Source organism: Lissotriton vulgaris, chromosome 2_1 (assembly GCF_964263255.1).
Source record: "Lissotriton vulgaris chromosome 2_1, aLisVul1.2, whole genome shotgun sequence".
NCBI classification, from domain to species: domain Eukaryota; kingdom Metazoa; phylum Chordata; class Amphibia; order Caudata; family Salamandridae; genus Lissotriton; species Lissotriton vulgaris.
The window spans coordinates 2,067,978,587-2,068,002,861 of NC_141687.1; the positions used below are offsets into that span (position 1 = coordinate 2,067,978,587).

Here is a 24,275-nt window from a genome sequence, read left to right on the forward strand (position 1 = left end):
GTTCGTTTTGGCTAAATCCTCATGCCAACTGATTACTCTATTTTGTACAGTCAAATGTCTTAGTTCACAAAACCCGCAATGTTCCCAGTTCTTTAAGTGATTCGAGCTTATCTTAAGACCCATTTCGGCACATTCCATCAAGCTCAAATAATTAGAACCATCAGAGCCGTGTTTTTTAAAAAGGAGCAGCAATCTTGATGTATACCCTTATATCTTGATTTCTTGGGGAGCTTTGCAGTTTTTAGAAAGATAGGAATTTGAGAACCTGCTTCCTGTACCATTATTTCAAGAAAGAAATTATCTCTTGTCTGTCTAGTCCTTAATAATCCTGCCACAATGTCAAAAAAGGCTGCTTCATAATATGTCTTAAAATGGGGAAGAGCCAGGCCACCTTGATCAACAGATACTTGAACCACCGGAAGCTTGACTCTTGAGGCCTTCTTATTCCAAATAAATCCTCTCAACATAGTTTCAAGTTCTTTAAAAAAAACTAAATTGACTTTGATTGGGATGTTGCTGAACAAAAATATAAGCAGTGGCAATACTGACATCTTAACCAGTGACACCCTGCCAATCAATGACAAAGGAAGTAGACACCATTGATGTAACAGATTCCTTATTTTGTTCTTCATTTTAATATAATTCAAGGCATAAAGTTTATCATAGTCACCGGTCACAAATATACCCAGGTATCTAATCGGGTCCCCTTTTACCGCTTGAGGCTCTAGATAAATCGGACAAAAATCTAGACTGGTGTTTAACGCAAGAACTTCCGTTTTTTTTCATTAATCTTATACCCCCTATCTTCTCATAGTCCTTAAGCTCCCCCATGAGGCGCTCGATGTTTTCTTTTTCAGGAGCCAAATAGAGGATAATATCATCGGCAAACAATTTTAACTTAGACATACCGATGATGGGGGGCAAAATAGCAACATTGTCCCTTATTCTTGTTACTAAGGGTTCAATAAAAAACTAAAGAGCAAGTGGGACAATGGGCAACCCTGCCTTGTTTCACGATTTAATTTAATCTTCTCAGCCTGCTTAGCATTAATAATTACCTGGGCCGATGCACCCTCATAAATATTATGTAGCATTTGAATAATTGGAGCAGGGAATCCAAAATGACCCAGAGAAAAAAAAGCGCTGCCCAATTAACCAAATCAAACGCCTTTTCTGCATCAATCATTAATATACATGCAGAGATCGAATTAATATTAAAATAGTCTAATGCCTGTATTAAAAATTCAGTATTGGCTGCCATATACCGACCCGCGATGAACCCCGTCTGGTCTTGATGGATTACCTCCTGAGCTGCAAATACAAATCTTTGCGCCCAAATTTTCATAAGTATTTTATAATCAGAATTCAATAGGCTGATCGGCCTATAAGAATTCACATCCTTGGGGTTTTTATCCTTTTTGACAAAACTTATTATTGTAGATTCTTTGAATTCAGCAGGAACCTTTCCACCTAATCTAATATGATTAAATAGTTTTTTTAGAGGTGCTTCAAGTTCTTTAATGAAGACCTTATAAAATTCAATAGGGAATCCATCCTGTCCAGAAGCCTTTGCTCCCGATGTTGCCTTTATGCTATCATGAATTTCAATAGAACTTATTTCACTCCCAATTTGATTACTTCGAGTTTCAGAGATTTTGGGAATTTCTATATTAACAAAATATTCCTGAATCATTGCTGCCTCTATCTGATATTCTGTGGAGTAGATTCTCTCATAATGATCCAGGAAGATCTTTGAAATTTTTTTGCTCTGTGTTTCCTCAACTCCACCTTGAGGATCTCGAATTTTCACAATGATGGATGACTCCTGCCTCTTTCTCGTAGAATTAGCCAGAAGCTTTCCCACCAGTTGACTATCTTCGTAAACCCTTTGCTGCAAGGCTTTAGAACTATTTATTTCCTCCAGAGTGAAAAAATCCCTTAGCAGTGCTTTAGCCTGCTCCCATTGATTCGGCTGCTGATGAAGCTTTAGGGCATATTCCTTCTCGGCAGCAGCCTGAAGATCAAATATTTTTAACTTTCGATCATTTGCCTTAGCACTAGAAAACACAATGATCTGACCACGGGCTGCTGCTTTGAATGCACCCCATACAGAAAAGGGCTCAGCTGTATCTTTATTTACTGAGAAAAATTCTATCACCCACTCTTTAAATCCAGAAACCCAATCCTTGTTTTGGAGAAGGGTGCGATCCAGCTGCCACCTGGGACGTTCCCCTTCCATTCCTTCTAGTACTAGTTAGACTTCGACCCTGCCATGATCAGAAAACGGATTACATCCTATCAAAGTTCTTGAGATCTGAAGTGATCTAGATATTAAAAAAAATCTATTCTGGATGCCGATTGAAACCGATTGGAATAGCATGTAAAGGCCTCCTTATCTACATTCATGCAGCGCAAGGAACACCGTAATTGGTATTCTGCCAAAAGTACTTCGAACATACGTTTTGTCTTAGGTTTTAATTGCTTTTTGTTCTTATTAGAAGTATCCCTCTTCAAATCCTGAACATAATTGAAGTCTCCTCCTAGTATGATCTGCCCTTGAGTGCACCTTAAAACCTCACTAATCTCCATCAAGAGATATCATCGAGGAAGGGGCCATAATAATTTACAAAGTTAAATATTTTCCCAAGCAGCTTCACTGCAACCCATAGCCACCTTCCTCTGGAGTCTCTTTGAACCTGTAGGATTTCCCAAGGTAGATTCCTTGCAAAATAAATAGCTACTCCCCTCTGGGCAATCCCTGCTGAAGAAAAGAACACATGATAGAAATATCTCGGCAAAAACAACTTCGGGGCATTTGACTTCAAATGAGTCTCCTGGAAAAAGACCACCTGAGGATTAAATTTATTACCCATTTCAAGAAAGCTCCATACTTCTGCTTATTCAGCAGTCCATTTGCATTAATAGACAGGATGTCACATGAATTATATTTCATCTAGAAGCATATAAAATCTCATCCAAATTCCGTACCAACCATTAGCAAATAACAAATTATTAATCCTACTGCACATGTTCCTTTTTACTGCGTTATTGCTGGACTCATCGTAAAAACCAATAACTCCCATCACTTTAACGCCAAAAACAACCACGACAAGGAAGGAACCCCAATTATCCAAGATAGAGCCCGAGTATGTAAACCACAACAATAGACATTGATGCGAGTGCTTCCCTAGGTTGTGGTTTATTAGTGTCCCATGTGGCAGGCCTGTGATTAGCCCAAGTATTGTATCAATGCTTCTTCCAGTTTAGTGGCTGATGCTATTATGCTATTATGAATTACTTTACTGCTTCTACTAATGCTTCTGTGATTGAAAACAACCACGACAAGGAAGGAAACCCAATTATCCAAGATAGAGCCCGAGTATGTAAACCACAATAGACATTGTTGCCACATAATTTATTGTGAAATCTATAATATTTGTTTTTGGGATGATAGAACTTATGCAATACTAGCTAATTATTTTGTCTTCACATTGATGACTACGTATTTGGAGATTGATTTGTTGTCTGTTTATTTATAGGGTTTATGTGGCATTGTATCTGCCTAAGATGTGAGTGCTTCCCTAGGTTGTGGTTTATTAGTGTCTCTGTCACAAACAATACTACTATAAAATTGCACAGAGTAACGTTATTTCTTAAATCTTTCTTATTGGCACTGTTGGCTGGGACTCTCATACTTATGAGGTTGAGCAGCAAAAACTATTCAATGTATAAGCTAACTAGCTTATTGGCTACTTCTATATTTGTATAACTTTCTGAGCGATCTCATTCAGTAATTGTTTTCCACCTCCCATGTGGCAGGCCTGTGATTAGCCCAAGTATTGTATCAATGCTTCTTCCAGTTTAGTGGCTGATACTATTATGAATTACTTTACTGCTTTTACTAATGCTTCTGTGATTGAAATATATACATATATATATATATATATATATATATATATATATATATATATATATATGTTTCAATCACAGAAGCATTAGTAAAAGCAGTAAATTAATTCATAATAGCATAATATATATATTAATCACTGGAAGTCGTTTGGTGTTCCCTGTGTTGTGGTGAGTTGATTACCTTCACATGGGGATGGCATTGTGCTAAAATACGTTGAAGTAATGTTCTGCTTCGCTAAATACCTACAAGGTCCCAAAGGTGAGACCGAATGCATTACAAATGATTGTTTACATTTAGCCATTCTGCACAGCAGCAGATCTGCTGTACAACATGGCTAAAACATTGACACAGCCTATACATTGCGTGGGCAAGACCCAATGGCTTTACCAATCTTTGTTCTATGAAAGCAGTGTACTGGCGCGATGATCATAAAACATCAATGCAGCGTTTCAATGGTTTGTCTTGGCCCAAATTGCCCACCTTTTTTTCTCAGTCATAAATAAGACAGATTCTATTGGAATTACTGTAAGAAAAAGTCGTTTAAAACACAAAGCTGGCAAACCACTTTTCTCCACATTTTGGGTAGATCCAAGTGACACCCGTATTCCACTTTTTCTCTACATTTTGAGCAGATACTAATGAGATCCATATGCATTTTTATCTCTGGCCTTCAGCTGAATAATTTAGGAGGGGGTATCCATTCTTTAGTCCTGATGCAGGCCCAATTCATTTTAAATCCTCATTCAATGGGTTGAAACGTGCACAGTACTTTGGTTCATATACTTGAATGTTGAATTTCATAAAATCAGTGCCACCCTACAATGATATGGGTTGCTCAGAATGTATATGTACGATCAAATCTGACTAAGAATCCACCAATTGGTTTGTTTTTGTGTTGTAATGACTTATTTACTTTCCATGGGCACTTCTCCACTGCACTTCTGTTTTTGTAATCTATGGAGCACCTGCATTGATTATGTTAACATATGTTTCTTAATATATAAATATTTCACTTAAAGTGAATTGGCAGAGTATCTCCACTGAGACGTCTTGCCACATTTTAAACTCCTTTGGCTTTTAACAACTTTGATAGAATCGATCCTGTTTAAGACTATCTTAAAATGGCCAGATTCTGAGGATTCTGAGTAGTCCCTCCTTGATTCCGCCTTGTCTTTATTTGTAACCTCCCATAACGACTGGACTTTTTACTTGTGTTGTTACACGGTCTGCTTTATCTAGTGGGTGAGCACTGTTTTCTTTAATGATCTTCCCTATTCCACCCAGGACGTGGCAGCACGCCGCCACCTTTTATATCATTCAGAAAAGGGGGTGGTGATGAACAGAGTGTCTGAATTAAGCAGACCACTCTTACCCAGACCAAAGATCAGGGCTTGATCCATCACCGTTATTTATCTCACTGCACCATCCCAGCTCAGAACCTGGCTATATGCAAATCAGTCTGTCCCTGGCCCAGTGCATCATGGGAACAGGGCAGACTAAACTACCAAGCCAATTCTTCACCAGAAAGGAGACAAGCTACCGGGGACCGGTTTCTGGCATTTCAGCCTTCTTCGGCCCGGCTTGCTTGATCCTGATGATGCAGTGAGAAAGGGACTCATGTCTGAGTATACCCTGCCACACCTATAGTGGCCAAAAACGATTCAGAAAAGGGGGTGGTGATGAACAGTGTCTGAATTAAGCAGACCACTCTTACCCAGTCCAAAGATCAGGGCTTGATCCATCTCCGTTATTTATCTCACTGCACCATCCCAGCTCAGAACCTGGCTATATGCAAATCAGTCTGTCCCTGGCCCAGTGCATCATGGGAACAGGGCAGACTAAACTACCAAGCCAATTCTTCACCAGAAAGGAGACAAGCTACCGGGGACCGGTTTCTGGCATTTCAGCCTTCTTCGGCCCGGCTTGCTTGAATCCTGATGATGCAGTGAGAAAGGGACTCATGTCTGAGTATACCCAGCCACACCTATAGAGGCCAAAAACGATTCAGAAAAGGGGGTGGTGATGAACAGAGTGTCTGAATTAAGCAGACCACTCTTACCCAGTCCAAAGATCAGGGCTTGATCCATCACCGTTATTTATCTCACTGCACCATCCCAGCTCAGAACCTGGCTATATGCAAATCAGTCTGTCCCTGGCCCAGTACATCATGGGAACAGGGCAGCCTAAACTACCAAGCCAATTCTTCACCAGAAAGGAGACAAGCTACCGGGGACCGGTTTCTGGCATTTCAGCCTTCTTCGGCCCGGCTTGCTTGAATCCTGATGATGCAGTGAGAAAGGGACTCGTGTCTGAGTATACCCTGCCACACCTATAGTGGCCAAAAACGATTCAGAAAAGGGATGGTGATGAACAGAGTGTCTGAATTAAGCAGACCACTCTTACCCAGTCCAAAGATCAGGGCTTGATCCATCACCATTATTTATCTCACTGCACCATCCCAGCTCAGAACCTGGCTATATGCAAATCAGTCTGTCCCTGGCCCAGTGCATCATGGGAACAGGGCAGACTAAACTACCAAGCCAATTCTTCACCAGAAAGGAGACAAGCTACCGGGGACCGGTTTCTGGCATTTCAGCCTTCTTCGGCCCGGCTTGTTTGAATCCTGAGGATGCAGTGAGAAAGGGACTCATGTCCGAGTATACCCTGCCACACCTATAGTGGCCAAAAACGATTCAGAAAAGGGGGTGGTGATGAACAGAGTGTCTGAATTAAGCAGACCACTCTTACCCAGTCCAGGGCTTGATCCATCACCGTTATTTATCTCACTGCACCAAAGACGGCTGAAATGCCAGAAACCGGTCCCCGGTAGCTTGTTTCCTTCCCAGTATAAGAATTGGCTTGGTAGTTTGGTCTGCCCTGTTCCCATGATGCACTGGGCCAGGGTCAGACTAATTTGCATATAGCCAAGTTCTGAGCTGGGATGGTGCAGTGAGCTAAAAAACGGTGATGGATCAAGCCCTGATCTTTGGACTGGGTAAGAGTGGTCTGCTTAATTCAGACACTCTGTTCATCACCACCCCCTTTTCTGAATCATTTTTGTCCACCATAAGCGTGGAAGGGTATACTCAGATGTGAGTCCCTAGCTCATTGCACCATCAGGATTCAAGCAAGCCGGGCCGAAGACGGCTGAAATGCCAGAAACCGGTCCCCGGTAGCTTGTTTCCTTCCCAGTATAAGAATTGGCTTGGTAGTTTGGTCTGCCCTGTTCCCATGATGCACTGGGCCAGGGTCAGACTAATTTGCATATAGCCAAATTCTGAGCTTGGATGGTGCAGTGAGCTAAAAAACGGTGATGGATCAAGCCCTGATCTTTGGACTGGGTAAGAGTGGTCTGCTTAATTCAGACACTCTGTTCATCACCACCCCCTTTTCTGAATCATTTTTGTCCACTATAAGCGTGGAAGGGTATACTCAGATGCAAGTCCCTAGCTCATTGCACCATCAGGATTCAAGCAAGCCGGGCCGAAGACGGCTGAAATGCCAGAAACCGGTCCCCAGTAGCTTGTTTCCTTCCCAGTATAAGAATTGGCTTGGTAGTTTGGTCTGCCCTGTTCCCATGATGCACTGGGCCAGGGTCAGACTAATTTGCATATAGCCAAGTTCTGAGCTGGGATGGTGCAGTGAGCTAAAAACGGTGATGGATCAAGCCCTGATCTTTGGACTGGGTAAGAGTGGTCTGCTTAATTCAGACACTCTGTTCATCACCACCCCCTTTTCTGAATCACCTTTTATATCATGTCATTTACTCATGAATTTTCTCATTTCCAGCGCAGTCTGCTTTAACTACAGCGGCCGCGCCTATTTATTTATTTTACGGCATGGGCTGCTTTCGCTTGAGCAGCTGCACTTATTTATTTAACTGCGCGACCGCTTTCACTTTAGCAGCTGCACTACAAAAGCTTTCTTTCTTTCTGTATTTATTTTTATTACACTTTGTCTAAAAGCACCCCATAGGCACTTTCACTTTAATGTTGGCCGCGCACTTTTCTTTAGAGGCTGCACCCACATGCACGGTCTGGTTCCTGGCACAAAAAACCTTACACTGCCAAACACAGAGGAAAACAATTGGAGGGAACAGTGGTCATGAGTTGTGCATGTTTTGCATTTTTAATCACTCAAATGCAGAGAAGCAGAGCAAAAATACTTCTTATGACATGATTCATTGTACAAAAATGTGTGCTCTTGAATGTCATTTTTGTTGTGACTGACTAATCTGCTCTGAGCTCCAAGAGTTCTTTGAATGACTTAACACCAGATCTCCTGACATCAAATTCACTATGAATTGGCATAAGGATACTATGGACTTTCTAGATATTAACATCAAAGTGGAGAATGACCATCTGTATACCAGACTATACAGAAAACGAGCTGAGAGGAACACTATCTATTAAGATATTTTGTCACCATACAAGAAGCCTACGTGATAATCTACCTTTAGGTCAGTTCCTCCTTATACGGAGGAACTGCTCCTTCAAAGATGACTATTTCAAAGAATCAGACGACCTGATCATTCGTCTCATCGAATGAGGATACCTGAGAAGGTTAGTTAAACGAGGAAGAAAGTGAGCCTGGTACTATGACCGAGATGCGCTCCTGACACCTAAGCAACGCCCCACCGACACTTCGAGAATGATCAGTGTAACCATGTTCTGCACGAAGAGCAACAAAATAAAGAAGATCATGAACAGACACTGAAATCTCTTATCTGAAGACATAGACATCCATGAATCTCCATTACACTCAATAAAGAAAGCCAAGAGTGTCAGAGATCATGTGGTCCGATCCCTGCTAGACACGCCACCACAACCAACCATTCAGACACTCTGGAACTTACCAGAAGTAGCTGGACATTTTAAATGCACCAAATGCAAAGCTTGCAAGCTGACCATTGAGACCAAGACACTCTGCTATAAGCAACACACTATTAAGCTAAAAGTACATTCCAATTGCAACACAGCTGATGTGATTTATGGCATCCTTTGCCCCTGCAATGAGTTGTATATTGTCTAGACGAAACAAAAAGTAAAAACAAGAATACTACAACATTGTAGCAGAAACCGATGCTGCACAGCAGGTGCACCACTTGTAGAAAATTTCACTGCCAAATCACACATACCAGAATCACTGAGATGGCTAGTCCTTGAGAAAGTATCTTTGGGAAGCGGGGGAGGCAACATAACCTCCATTATTATGAATGTAAGTGTCCATTCAGCGGATCTTGCCATTCACTACCGACAGATCCGGGTAGGCTCTGGAATGCAATTTAATTACATTTTTTTCTCTAATGTGTGTTTCCTCTACATTTAGGAGCTCAGGCCCATTTTCATCTCTGGATTCTCAGTAGACTAATATGCGCTGGATGCACAACTAGGTAATCATTACCTTTGTCCAGCTGCATTTCACTTTCCCCTTTAGATACCGTGCTCCTAACTCACGAAGTATCATTCTTGCTTTTACGTGCCTCTCTTCTTCACTGTCCTGATGAAGACCCCCTTCCTGAGGCTCAATTCACCTAGCTAATGTCACAGGGGTCGAAACATTGACTACATTTGGCTCACAAGTCCTGATAACTGTGAATTATTAACAGTGTCATTTGAGATCTATGTGATAGTGAAACAATTGACCATTTGTTAGGCCAGAACAGTATCTTCATGATAATGTGATGGATATATGTCACACCTCTCTTCCTTGTCCACCCTCCTCACAGTCTCACTTTGACCAATTACACTCCATTTCCCGTTACCCACACCTGAGCACCTTTTTTAAATATTAGAAGCATTTAAGTATATAAGTGTTACTGTGTTGCCAGATTTAAACAGCATAAAATAAATTGCATGTTGTTTACAAATCTCCAACGTGGTATTGTGAAGGCAGCGTTAATTTGTATTTCGCTATTGAGAATTACTTATTGTTACTGTGACCATTTCTTTATTTCTTTATTGTATCGCAATACTAACCCGGGTCTGTTAGCATTACGGGTATTCCCATTGACATACAACACAGAGCTCATATTCAGCCTTGTCAAACTATGATACCAAATTAAAGCTTCGGAATTTAGAAACAACCAAAGAGTTGGTTAAATACCACCTGTTATCTAGAGCAGTGGTTCTTAACTTTAAACTTCTGTGGACGCCCAATTAATAATTACCTCCACTAAATCGTTCTTGGAATCTGGAGACCCTCATTGAGTAAGTACTGGAAGTTGTGGACCCCGTCCTAAACATTTTCAATGATCTAAACAGTAAAACTATACACTAAAAAATCCCAAAACAATCATTCATCAAACAAATACACAAATTATTACATATCCACAAACAAATATAAAATAAATAATAATTTAAATAGTAAGGTTGGAGCTTTTCTAAATGTAATTGATGCCACTCGGCCTGTCAGTGGCGGTATGCCTGACATCGTAATTCTGAAGTTACCTAAAGCAGCTCTGTAGCAGCCTCTTCTGATTGGTCAGCGTTTCTCAGCCTGAGCCAAGCTCTTACCTGAATAGGTGTGAAGAGGACTGGGGCTGCAACAATACAGACATTTGGTAGGAGGAGATTTACTTCCTGGAGAAGCCAGGGAGGTGATGGAGGCTGGAGAGATAAGCTGGATTTTAAAGGCAGGAAAACAGATGCCACAGAACCCAAGCCATCCTCCGCTTCCTTAACCCGAGCCAGTTGGGAGACCCGCCAAATTAGAGTAGGAGAGGGGCTAGAAGGAGAGTGTAGTAAATTGTTAGCACCCCTTCAGGGATGGGTTACACAGACACGCACTCAGAGGAGAGAATTTCTCAATTTTTATTTTTGGGAGAACAGTGTATTCTGGGTCAAAACTATGCCGTACTTTGCATGAAGTGGTCATAGCAGAGGGAGGTAACTTTAACCCTATTGGTTGGGGTGTTTCCCCCTCCTGCCAGCCCAGAATGGAGAATACATATGGGAAAGCTACAGGAGCTTCTCAGATCACTGCCTGGAACAACAGAAGAAGAAGGACTGCCCTGCTGGAACCTTGGACTGCCTCACAGGAGGCTTCCACTCAGAAGGACTGCACCTGCTGCACTCTTAAGCTCCACAAAGAAAGGACTGTACCTGACTCAAAGGAAAAGGAGTGGACTCCCTGAGCAGCAACAGGCAGTAACGTGATGAAAGAAGTAACCTGCAACAGACAAAGAAAGGACTACTCCAGTTGACTAGCTACAACTGGATTTTCTTGGACTGCACAGGTGCATTGTGGGAGATTGAGTCCTGGACCCCAATAGGCCATCTAGAGCTTCTGAACCCTTGGCTGGTGCTGCTGTATGCTTTTCTCCCCCCAAATGAAACAAGGAAGAGGTTCTGAAAGTTTGGAAACATTGTACAAAGTTTTGCTAAAACGTTCCAGGAGAAAACCAGCTCGCCGTTAACTTGGGAATAGGCCTTACGATACTGTTGTCTGGCTGAAAGCTCTGGAGCTCTTTCCACCCACGCTGAGGAAAAAGAATTCCAGAGACTCACCGAGGCATCGTACTGCAGCAGGCCTCCATCAATGTGAACTTCTGATCCGAGGACTCGAATACGAGAGAAAAGCCCAAGAAAAAAACGAAGCCGGAAGGTAAACTTTTGACCGGGAGATAGAACTCCACCTTTCCAACCCGCTCACCATTGCGATCGGCCTAAGACTTTAGCTTTTTCCCAGGTAGCTATGAGCGGCACTGTAGGGACCTCATTTATGAGGCCCTATCTGCACTTTTGTTGCCCGGGAACGTTACTTATTTTATGTTTCGGTGGCGCAATGTGCCACCGCATATTTATAAGCCCACGTAAAGCCACTTTACGTGGCTTTTCATGGCCTTATATATTTGTGCCCCTTTCACGCAGAAAACTGCGTGAAAGGGGCGTTCTATGGGTGTTGTTGTGGGTGTTCCCACGCAACACGCATAGATCCTGACATATTCACAGTTTTACGAGGCATCGTAAACCCGGGAATGCATCAGAACCTTACACCACCCCAGGGTGGAAAAGAGCCCATTGTGTGCCGGCGCAGGGCAAAAGGACAGGAATGCGCTGTATCATATAGATACAGCACATTCCTGCCCTTTGCTTTTGCCGTAGGGCAGCACAGCAGGGAGGCCTGCGGCGCTGCCCAATAGCAAAAACCCATAAATAAGGCCCTAAGTTTTTAGGGTGCTAAAATGCACTTTTTTTAAATGTAATATTTAAAAATTCATATCTCTGGTTCCCTACATTGGAGTTTTGGCATTTGCATATCTTTTTTTTTTTCAAACAGATTTTATTTGTCACAGGTCACATATACTGCATAGCTCCGCAACCCTGAGACTACTGCAGACATCAATGGATCAACAATAATGCAGTTGACTTTTTATAACAAAAACTAACCCCCACCCATCCACCCCGATTGTGTGTATGCCTCCACAGCCAAAGGATTACATTTCCAAAGCAGCACACTGAGTCCATCCAACACCCTGCAAATCCCAAACTCCATACCTCAATCAGACATGCACAAGAGTGACCTCCTCCGGCGGTGGGTCAAGCTTCAGCCCCGGGTAGTCCGCCCACCTTTTCCAAATCTTAAAATGTTTACTGAGGCATCCCCTGGCAATGAAAATCGGTAGCTCGAGCCCCATGCAAAAGTCCATCCCAGACCTCCATGCAGCCACAGGCGGAGCCCGGGACGCCTTTCAAACCCTAGCTATATCCCTCTTTGCCAGCGTGAAACCTCGCAGCAACAAATTACGTTTATATCTATTGCCCCAAATACCCTCCATCACATGCAGCAAGGCCAATCGCGGCATGTGTGGAAGCTCCCATGCCAACACCTCCGACAGACAGGAGAACACCAGCGCAAGACAGCCCCAGACTGTATGTATAAGTCTGCCCTCGTTTGTCCCATACCGGAGACTCTCGGGGAGCCGATCATTCCTGCCCTCCACAGTCGCACTCTGGTGAAAAATACATGATGTAAGTATTTGAATTGTACCAGTCGTAAGCGTGTGGATATGGCTGCCACTCGAGGGCTTGCCAGAGCCTCTGCCCAGTTCTCTTCCTCCAGGTCGCCCACGTCCCCTTCCCATGCGTCCAGAGCCGCTGTAGATCAGTGGAACAATGATGAACTAGCATCTGGTATATGCGAGCGATCTTGCGATCGGGTAGTTCCCCCATAAACACCTTTGCCTCTATCGGGCTAAAATTGGGAAGGGACTCCAGACCCTCCAGATGAGGTGTCAGCGTGTGTCTAAACTGCAAGTATTTGAAGAACTAGGACCACGGCATCCCATACTCATTTCGAAGATCTTGAAAGGATTTGAGTGTCAGGTCTGCCATCACGTCTCCTAGGGACGAGATTCCTATAGAGTCCCAACCCTGGAAACCCTGTAGCACTGCTAGCTGAGGCAACTGCCCCAAAGAGGTCTCCCGGGTCAGAACATTCCAGCACCCCATCCTATTCTGGGCCCGCCTTCAGACATGGAACACTACCTGCGTGGCCGAGGGAAGGCACCTTCGCAAAGGCGCGGAGTACAGCAGCATGTGTAGGGACCTAGTGCCCATCAGGTGTCTCTCAACCACATATGCCGGGTCTCCTCCATCCCCGTACCACCACTCGTTAAGTACTAGCAAGTGTGCCGCTTGATAATAGGAGAGGAGATCCGACGTAGCAAGCCTCCCAGTGTACGTGGATAAAAAACATGTGCGCAGGGCTACCCGGACGGCACCCCCTCCCAAAGAAACCCACCCAGTGCCAAATTAACCTGCTGGAACCAACGGGGTGAATTCTGATAGGGGTGGTTTTGCAGTTGGTAAAGAAGACGGGGGAGCGCCACCATTTTGAAAATGTCCGATCTGTTATATATTGTCTGGGGCATGGCGTACCACGCCAAGAGATCCTCTCGTGTGCGCTCTCACACCAGGGCCGGATTACGCTCCCTAGATACAACTGGTGTATCCGAGAGATAGACCCCCAAGTATTTCATCCCCCCGGATGCAAGTTGAAGGGTTCGAGGCCCAGTTACCCACCCTCTGTCCACCGTCACCCACAATGTAGATTTGCCTGGATTCATGTAGAGCCCGGAGGTCTCACCGAAGATCTGCAAGATACGTAATTATCTCGGCCCCAACCTATCGAGAAAGAAAGACAGGACATCACCTGCATAGAGTGCTATCTTATCAGTGAGGCCCGGTGTCCATCTGAACCCCTGAGCTGAGCATCAATGCTGACCCATGCCCCCAATGGCTCCATGGCGAGCGCAAATAGATAGGGGGAGAGGGGGCAACCCTGACGCGTGCCACGCTGGATCCGGAAGGAACGAGATATCGCCCCCCTCACCCGCACCGATGCTGAAAGATCGAAATACAACAGCTGTAAATAGGCCAAAAAGTGCAGACCAAAATGAAGGCGCCGCAGCAGAGCGAACAGGTACACCCAACTCAGGGAATCAAAGGCCCTATCCATGTCCGCTAACAATAATGCTGCCGGCTCCCCAAGCTGTCTCCAGGCCGATATCGCGACGTGCGTGAGTCTGATGTTATGGCGGGTCGCCCTCTGAGGCATGAATCCGGCCTGATCCGGATGTACCAGGTCCGTGATATGCAACTTGAGTCTGTTGGCCAAAGCCTGGGCCAGCACCTTGGCCTCTATGTTAAGGAGGGATATTCGGTGATACAACGCATGCCGCTCTGGAGGTCTGCCTGGCTTAAGAAACACTACCACCTCCGCGTGCCTCCAGTCTGGGGGAAGCGAGCCGCTCTCATGCGCCTCCTCAACCACCGGTCGTAAGTGGGGGCCCAGCTGCACGAAAAATCGTTAAAACAATTCACACGGGAAGCCATTTGGGCCCGGAGCCTTCCTGGGACGCAGCTCCCCGAGGGCCGTACCCAATTCATCATCTGACAGGGGTCTATCTAACTGCTCCCGCACCTCATCCGAGACAGTCAGGGGGGGGGAATATCCTCAATAAACTTTTGAATAGTCTCCTCTGCGAGACATTCCTTGGGCGCATAAAAGTCCTCCTAATACGCTGCGAAAATCTCAGCAAGTGCTGAGGGCTCAAGAATAGGCGCCCCCTCTGGGTCAAGGACTTGGGGCAATGGCTGGGCGTGCAGGGTACCTTGGCACAAACCGTGGTGTATCTTGCTAGATTTATTCCCCCATTGATATACCCGACTACGCGTAGCCAGCCAGGCCTGATGCGCCTCATCCATTAGTATTGCGGTGTGTTGCTGCTTAGCCAGCACTAACTGTCTTCATGCTGAGCCACCATCCGCTTCCCGACCCCTGCGATCCAATGCCTCTATGTCGGCCTCCCGACGCACCAAGTTTTGTTGCTGCTCCTTCCGCGCTGCCACGCACCAAGAGATATCAATGCCCCGCAGCGTAGGTTTCAAGGCCTCCCAAAGCGTCGCTGGAGATTCCCCGGACCCTACGTTAGTCACTAGGTAGTCATCTATTTCCTTAGTCAAGTGCTCCCTGTACTCCTCCATCTGCATTTGCCACCCCGACATTCACCACCTGAGTGGCTGCCGTCCCGGGCCTATCCGGAATGTGAGAGCTACAGGCGAATGATCTGATAACGCTCTGGGCAATATAGATGCCGACATTATCCTGTGTGTGAGCCCCTTGGGAACAAAGATATAGTCCAACCTGGAAAAGGAATCGTGTACCGTGAAGAAATAAGTGTACTCACCACGTCCACTACTGCGTGAGCGGGTTCCCAGCCCTAAGCAAGAACAAGCCTAACTAGACATCCAGGCAAGGAAATTACAGAGACCTATACGTCCATTGGGCCCAAGAGTCATTCCTTCAATAACTGCTTCTCCGGCGACGGGCCTTGATGGGCCTCGATGGGTCTTGATTGGGTCGATGTGTGGAGGCACGTGCATGGACCTCGTGGGGAGTACACTTATTTCTCCACGGTACACAATTCCTTTTCATAGGAATGAATGGAGAGGGATTCCTTAATTGCGACTCGCAATTTGCGAGTCGCTATTAAGTAATGTTTAGAAATCGCAAATTTTTCAGCGATTTGTACATGCATAGGCATTTTCTATTTCTTAATTCGATTCCTTAAAAATCGCAATTAAGAAATCGCAAATGACTACAATGATGCATGTACCTAATTTTAGCGTGGCTCTGTAGGTGATTAAAAGGATTTTCAAAAGGATTCTCTTGTGAATCAGCAGCCAATGGAGGACATTGAGTGCAGCTGATGCTGAAGCTCTACGTGGGAGCTTCAGAACTAGACGCGCCGCAGCGTTTTGGACAACTTGAAGTTTTTTTATAGTTGATTTGTTGGCTCCTGCAAAAAGGCTATTGCAGTAGTCCAGGCACGAGAGAATCAGGGCCACTGCTACTGATTTCTTTGCAAGGAGCGGAATCAGGAATTTTTTTAATGATTTGATGAGGCTGAAGCAAGTCCCAGCCATGGCAGAGGCGTGTGGAAGGAATGAAAGCGCAGTATTAAACTTTACCCCTAGATTTATGGCTACCTTGACCATGTCTGGCGGGGGTGTAGTTCCCTCTGGCCACCACATGTCCAGCTGGGGGGGGATTTCCGTCTTGTCGGTGTTACATCTAAGGTGGTTAGACTTCATCCACTGGATAACTTTTGATAAACAGCATTTGAAATGCCGTTCGGCTTCTATGTTGTTGTTATCAAGAGATACAATCATTTGAGTATTGTCTGCATAGGACGTTACTTCAATACCGAAGGAGCTTATGAGAGAAATGAGCGGGCTCATATAAATATTGAACAACTGTGGGCTCAATGATGAACCTTATGGGACTCCTGTTGTTATGTTTGTCTCCGTCGAGAGGAAGGTACCAAGGTCACCGCTTGTCTGCGGTTGGTAAGAAATTATTTCATCCATTCCAGAGTAGTACCTGTTCGAGTCTCTTCAAAAGAATACCATGCGAGACGGTATCAAAAGCAGCCAGCAGATCGAGTAGGATCAGGACAGCTTTTCCTGCCTTTGTCAGCTAAAGTGTTTAGTGCCTCATTAACTTCCAAAAGGGCTGATTCTGTTGAATGCTTTGGGTGGAAGCCCGATTGTTGTGGGTGTAGAATATTAGCAGCTTCAATGAACTTGGTTAGTTCATTATATACAAATTTCTCTGTGATTTTACCTAGCAGGGGAAGTAATGAGATGGGCCGGAGATTTGAGAGCACGGAGGGGTCAATGTTTTGTTTCTTTTAAAGTGGTTTTACCAGAGCGAGCTTCCACTCATCTGGTACTATGCCCGTGTTTAAAAAAGAGTTGACTATCTGATTTATGACTGGATTGACCGTGTCAATGATTTTATGGAGAATCATGTGAGAGCATGCATCTAATAGGGAGCCTGATTTTCAGGCTCTGATAGCCTCGTGAGTCTGTTCTAGAGATACAGGTACGAACGTTTTGATGTTGTGGGCAGTATCGACGGGAACTGATTCAGTGGTATCATTCCAGTCGTGAATGGGAGTGGTTAAAAAGTCCTTTTGGAAATTAAGAATTTTTTCTTCAAAGTAGGCTGAAATGTCATCACACAGAGTTTGTGAAGGAGGTATTTCTTTCTGCAGTGCTTCAGGGTTAGTAAACGACTTTATGATCGAGAAGATCTAGATCTAGGTTGGCCTCCTTTATTTTCCTTGAGTAGTACTCCTTTTTGATGATTTTAATTTGGTGGTGATAGAGCTTTCTACTATTTCTATAAGCTATTCTGTCTTCATTGTTATATGATCTTCTCAACTTATGCTCCTGCTGCTTACAATTGAGGTGTTTTAGTGCTAGGTCAGGCGTGAACCAGGGGACCTTCTGTATTTTTGATTTGTTATTCTTATTGTGTTTCTCTGGTGGCATTATATCATTGCATATAGTGGTAAACGAAGGGTGTAGGAGATGAGAGTCCCACCATGGATTTAGCATCAGGACGGCCGTGTGTGCTTGTGCGTGGGCAGCTATTTTAGGATTATCAGCTAGTTGTGCCCATTTGCGTCTGGATTGGGAGTCAGGGGGTAGTTTATCAGGGCGGCTTTTCTGTGGTGCCATAAGTGTTAGCGGAACAAAGAGATGATCAGACCATATCTGAGGGAGAGTGGTGTCTGCTGATAGACCAGTGAAATTGGAGCAGACCCCGACCAAAGTATGGCCCGCCTGATGCGTTGGGACCTCCACCAATTGGTGCAAAGTTAATACCTCTGTACTGGAGGAAATTCAGTTCTACATTCTAAATGAAGATTAAAATCGCCTAACAGAGTAAAGTTAGCATATCTGAGTAGCAGATGGCATAAGGAATCCCTAAGTGAGTCTGTGAAAGAGGTGCTCTGACCTGGGGGATGATAGATCAGAGCTCCTGAGAAACACAAGGAGGCATTTAAGGAGATGCAAAAGCCTAAGCTTTCCGCGCCCTTGATAGGATCAAAGTTGGAGCATTGTAGTGTGTTACGTAGAATAATGGCCAGACCTCCTCCTCTGCCATTTATTCTGGCTTTCCTATAGATTTTATAATTAGGCGGAAGAGTGACCGCAACATCAGGGCTGTACTAGTCTTTCAGCCAAGTCTCAGTAATAAATAGGAAGTCAAATTGATGATCTATGATTGGATCCCTGACATCTTAACAATTTTTACTGAGTGATTTGGCATTGATTAGACCTCCTTTGAATTGCACAATATGTGCTGAGGTGGGTAGACTTGTCCTGTTCATTGAGATGGGAGGGCCCAAAAGGAAATCCGTTCTGCAGGTATACAGGCCCCCCCAAAGTTTGTCAGGTGTGATCTGGCACTTACAGTACCCCATAGTATTAAGGTGTTTCAGTACCTTAGAAGTATAAACTAATTCTGGTTGAATTCTGGCAGCGCTTCCTGCCCTTGTCGCGTCCTTGGCACGGACGGGCGCAGACGCACTTGCCTTTGGCGCGCCTGCAGCGTGCGTCCGGCCCAGCATGAAACTAAATAGCTGGCTGGGCGCAGGAAGATACTAGGTTCCGGCCTCCCTGCCGGAAGTTGACCAGGCTGGAAATCGGGTCGGCCTAGTGGGGATGTGTCTGATTCCCCTCCAATCAAATGGCGAGACGCCGGCGTTGGACCGGGGAATCCGGAGACTAGCAGCAACAACACTGACAATGTAAGAGTGCAAGAACTACGTAATGAGTGTGGATTTATAAAAATATAAATAGTACACAGGTAATATTAAAATTAGTTTAGGAATCAAAAAGACTCGCTAACCACTAAGATGCCAGGTGATGCGTCAGTTTCTTACTGCGTGGGGAGGGAATGTAATGTAATGTAATGTAAATGTAAATGTGTAAATGTGCTGGACTTGTAAAGCGCACAGCTGCCCGTAAGCGTCCCGGCGCTTGCTTAGGGAACCCGTCCTGGTATTCCCTGTGAGAAACCACGGCAGGGTGTCCACAAGGTGAAAGCCAGGCATCCCGCCGCGAGGGGCCGTAGTGGAGATTAAGCAAGCTATTGCCCAGAGTCGCAGAGTGTGACCCCGTGAGTTGAGTAGGCACCAGAGCGAGAATTGTCGAGTCCATGGAATTTTGAGCCCGAGACCCGCCGAGGCGGGGAATCGAACCCTGGTCCACGGTCGATCTCAGCTTCCGGGTCTGCCGCCTCTAACCACTGAGCCACGCTTCTCCACATGTGATGGCTTCTTACTGAATCCCCCAACGATGAGACAGACCTGGCACCTTGATGCGATCCGATGAAGCGGGACAATGCATGGGTTCCTGCAGCCGCATAGAAGGGCTTGCGTCGGAATCGGTGCGGTGATCTTGGAATTCGGAGATCAGTGCACCAGATGCAGCAATTTCTTGAGCTGCAGCAGCCGCTGCGTCAGTTTCTTCTGCAATTCATCAGAAATAGGTAAGTATGCGTCGCGATTCTCATCGTTGCGTTGCTTTTCCAGCTCCCAACAGCCAGAACAATCTTCAGAGGCCCAGAACATCTACAGGCACCTCTTGGTAGGTCCGAACTCCCAGCAAGGAAGTTCAGGGGAGCTGGAGTGAAGTATTTGTGTCCCTGAGACTTCAAAACCGGAAGCAAGCTCTTCTTCAAGCCCGTGGAGATCTTCCTCAAGCAGGGAACACAGCACACAGCAAAGTCCTATTCCCTTTCCTTGGTAGAAAGTATCCACTGCAGGCCAACCCCAGACAGCAAACATCACAGGGGCAGTATTCCTTCAAAGTTTCTCCAGCTCTTCTCCTCTTTAAAGGTTCCCCTTGATTTCCCAGAAGTGAACTAAAAGTCTGGGTTCTGGGCCCCTCTTTTTATAATACACAATACGTTGTTCTCTGTGGCAGAGAAGCTCTTTGCCCAGCCAAACCCAGTTTAGACCACTCTGGTGCAACTTCCTGGCAGGAGGTGGAGACAGCATTGTCTGAGGCAGACCAGACCCATTCAGGTGTGAAATAAATCTCCTCCCCCTACTCTGAATGCAGCCCAGGTCTATTCAGCCCCAGCCTTGAATCTCCCTGGAAAGACAGAACACACCTAACCCTCCAAGAGGCTGTCTGAACAGAATGCACATCCCAAGCCCCTGTCACTCCAAAGCCAGACAGTCAATACACAGCAGAGGCACACAGGATGGCTAGGCAGGAAAATACATACTCTCTACAATTAGTATTTTCAAACAGAGAATGTAACAATCACACTCATAAAACGATGCATCTGAACATTCTACGTTCAGGCATATCAAAAGTTATTTTCCTATCCTGTTCCCAGGGGCAGTTATGCTTATAAGCAAACTCCCCATTCTATCATATGTTATAAGCAAACTTCCCATTCTATCCTATGGTAACAGATAACCTTACAACAGAGAAAATGGAATTGGCAGTATTTCACTATCAGGACATGCCATACACATCAGGGCATGTCCCACCTTTCACATACACTGCACCCTGCCCACAAGGGTACCTTGGGCCTACTCACATGTACGAAAAGGGAAGGTTAGGGCCTTGCCAGGTAGACATAGCAGTAGATACCGTGCAGACACTGCAGTGGCAGGTCTAAGAACCCTTTGCAAGGCTGCTTGTGTAGGTGGCACAATCAGTGCTGCAAGCTTACTAGCAGCATTTGGTTTACAGGCCCTGGGTACACACAGTGTACTGTAAAAAATCTGGGGATAAACCCACTGGACAAGCCAGGTCTTACAAATATCAAGACTTTGATCTTTAGGGAGTAAGGTGTTTGTTTTAGATCAAATTAAATAGGTTCAGGCTCACACAGATGTTGAAGAGTGTTCATAGCGAATGTTTCAGGGGTGAGCAGCCATGACAACGCAGGCATTACCCCGCGCTGCCATTACGACTCTGCTTTTACAACGCAAGTCGTTACAACGACTTGCGCTGGAGGGCGCTGTTGGAAAAGGAATAGTTTAATTTTCTATTCCAACACCTTCCCTACAGTAACGTGGGCTGGAGTTGCAATAGAAAATTAAACTATTCCACTATCCAGCGCCTACAGCGCAAGTCGTTGTAACGACTTGTGTTGTAAAAGCAGCGTCGTAATGGCAGCGCGGGGTAAAAGCCTGCGTTGTCATGTCATACATCCGTTTCAGGGATAACAAAACTAGTTGAAACATGTTTTTCCAGCTGTGTCTTACTTATCTTTTCATTGCTGGTATAATAGTTTATGCCTTATGCAATGGAAGTTGAGGCAACAGTCTATTAATAGAGACTAAAGTGTCAGAGAATAAATGGTAGCATTCACATCTGCAGTACAAGGTAGTACAACTACTTATTTGTGTCACTGGGATTCTAATCCAGCCACAGGAATGCAGACAATACACTATTACTGTATGTGTGAACAATCCTCACCTTCATCGTGTGCCCTGCTTATGTAGGAACATCCACAATTGGTACTATCTTCCTAATTAACACTCTAAGCTAAACTTTAAAGTTGAAAATCAGTATTTGCAGAATCTCCTTTTCAGTAGTTGCATTATTTACACAGTATAATCTGTTTTTAGATTTATATGATCATGAGGTTCCAGCTTTCGTCTAGTGCAGGTCAAAGCTCTTGTTATTTCCCTATAATTGCGTCCACCCATTGCTTAATGATTCCATTCCCTGAGCTGATCAGCTGGACTTGCTGAAACAGTGACGTAGTGGTAGCCTAGCAGCAGACAGACTGCCTAATTGTAGTGCTTATCAAAAGTCTTGATACAGCATTATCTCTAGATGCAAATAATGACATTTCCATCTAGAGGTTCCAGCCACAGGTTGCATGCTATCTCAAAAGGTCTCTTCTAAATTCATAAAACACTGCATGAAAAACTGACTGTGACTGAAGACTTTCAATTGTTGCCTCTTCTTTTTCCCTTCATATGATCTACGTATTTCCATCCGCTGCATGTCTCTTCTCCGAGTACTGTCTGCTGTAAGTCATATGCATGTTTGCCTTAATCAGTAGTAATGTCTGCAAATTGCCCACACCTCTTTTCAAAGATGACCATCTCTCGTTCTTAGAAAGCCGTATCCCTGCAATTTATCAATTTCTAATCTCTTCTACTTCCTCTTTTAATCTCACCACACATCTGCTTGAACTCACATACCCCAAAATAATCATCTTATTATTTTGGTGTATCTCAAAGAAACTGGAATAAGGACATGAAATGATTTCCTTGAGAGCACAAGACTAATCTCTTCCTACTGGAAGGAGTCTCATTGCCGTGAGGGTTCCGAATACTGCTCTCGCCGATCGCGATTACCATATTGTGATCCTGGTTCTTCTGCCTTATCAGGCATTCTGTGAAGAAGCTGCATACTGTTGGAATGCACCTATCATCTGAATAGATTGTAGATTGGAATTTGACTTCTCGCAGCACGAAGATAGTGTCGCCTCCGGACCTCATATCTGTGGGTCAAGCTTTGCACTCTCTCTGGGTTACCGTGGCCTATACCTGGACGGCCGCCATATTGCTGTTGGTTTATTTTGCTGGATGGGAACATAACCGTTTGAAAGCGTTTTTCCTATACCCTTATCTACCTATGGAGGCACTTTGAATCTACCATTCTGTGCCCTGAAGAAGTCCTGTACTAGGATGAAACGCGTTGACTGTATTGTGTTTTTTTCTACGAAAAAAGAAAATGGATTAAAGAGATTAAACGTAGGAACCTTTCCGTGGTTGTCTACTGGATTTGGACTTTATAATCGCTCCTATTGAACTGTGTGTTGTGGTGTGGTTTGGTGCACCTGTGCTTTTGTTTACATTTTTTATAATTTCAATAGCCTATAACCAATAACCTCTGGCTTAATCACTAACTTTGGGTTCCGGAGCAGCTTACTGCCTGGCGTAATGCACTTTAACCCTACACCAAGGGTAGTAAGTGCTATGTAAACGCAATTACAATAAGATGCAGTGCAATAACTATATTACTCTGAAAGTTTCCAAAGATGTGATTTCGATGTATAGAGTGAAGGGTCTGGGTAAAGCCCATAAAGCAAGTTAGGACGATTTGCGTTGATTTCTAGGTACCCAGGATGGTCTATCTTCAAGCTTGTGTGCTGTTAGTTCACAAATAAATCCTACCAGGCAGCATCAGACCTGGTGTGATTGCAGTACAAAAGTATATGTGAACATTGAACGTGCAGTTGTGCTGCACTGTAATTCATCCAATGGAAGAGCTCTTACGGGTGGGCAGCAATGAGCCTCCTTCTTCCTACCCAATGAGACTCGGGCAGTGTTGTAAGGGGTTGTCCTACAAAGGGGTTGAGGCAACACTTTTCTTCTCCCTCTCACTTGGAGTAGCAACAGCTTTAACATTTGCAGTATGGGATCCTCTTGTACCACCTGGTAGTTTAGTACGTCCTGTACAATCACTTAAACCAAGTATAAATTGTGTATCTACGTAAACTGTAATTGTGGACATAGGAATGAGAAATTACCTATTGTGTTGCGTTTGTGCAAGACTGCTGCAACAATTTTTGTTACGCTTTGTCGATCCATAAATATGCCCATCTAAAAACTTTGTAATAAGTGTAGACTCATCAGCACGTGATTTCTTAGTTACGTAGGCAATTACACTGTGAGGATGAATACGTGCTTAAAATCCTTTCAAAACTATTTCCGCTCGCGGATAGTGTTTGGTCAGCTTCAGTAGTTATCCCACAATGGAGATGGTGAATGACCATCCCCAAACAATGAAAAAAGCGTGGTGTGTTTGAAAGAAAGTAGCAACTTAAACGAAAATGCTGCTTCGCCTCTAACTGTCTGTTAATAATACAACAGACTTGTCGTTCACACACCAGCTTAAAAGCCTTGAGTGCAGAGTGCTAGCAATTTACCTAAATGTCATAATGACTGTCAGTTGTAATGGTGGAAAAAGCATTCGGTTTCTAAAGTGTTATTACAATCATTTTCTTATTGTCTCCATGC

General features: G+C 44.5%; 1 protein-coding gene across 2 annotated transcripts in view; it reads left to right on the forward strand.

Moving 5' to 3' along the window:
• TIPE3 (TNF alpha induced protein 8 like 3) overlaps positions 1-24,275 on the forward strand; it is a 424,743-nt gene that overhangs the window by 398,366 nt on the left and 2,102 nt on the right. The window lies entirely within an intron of this gene.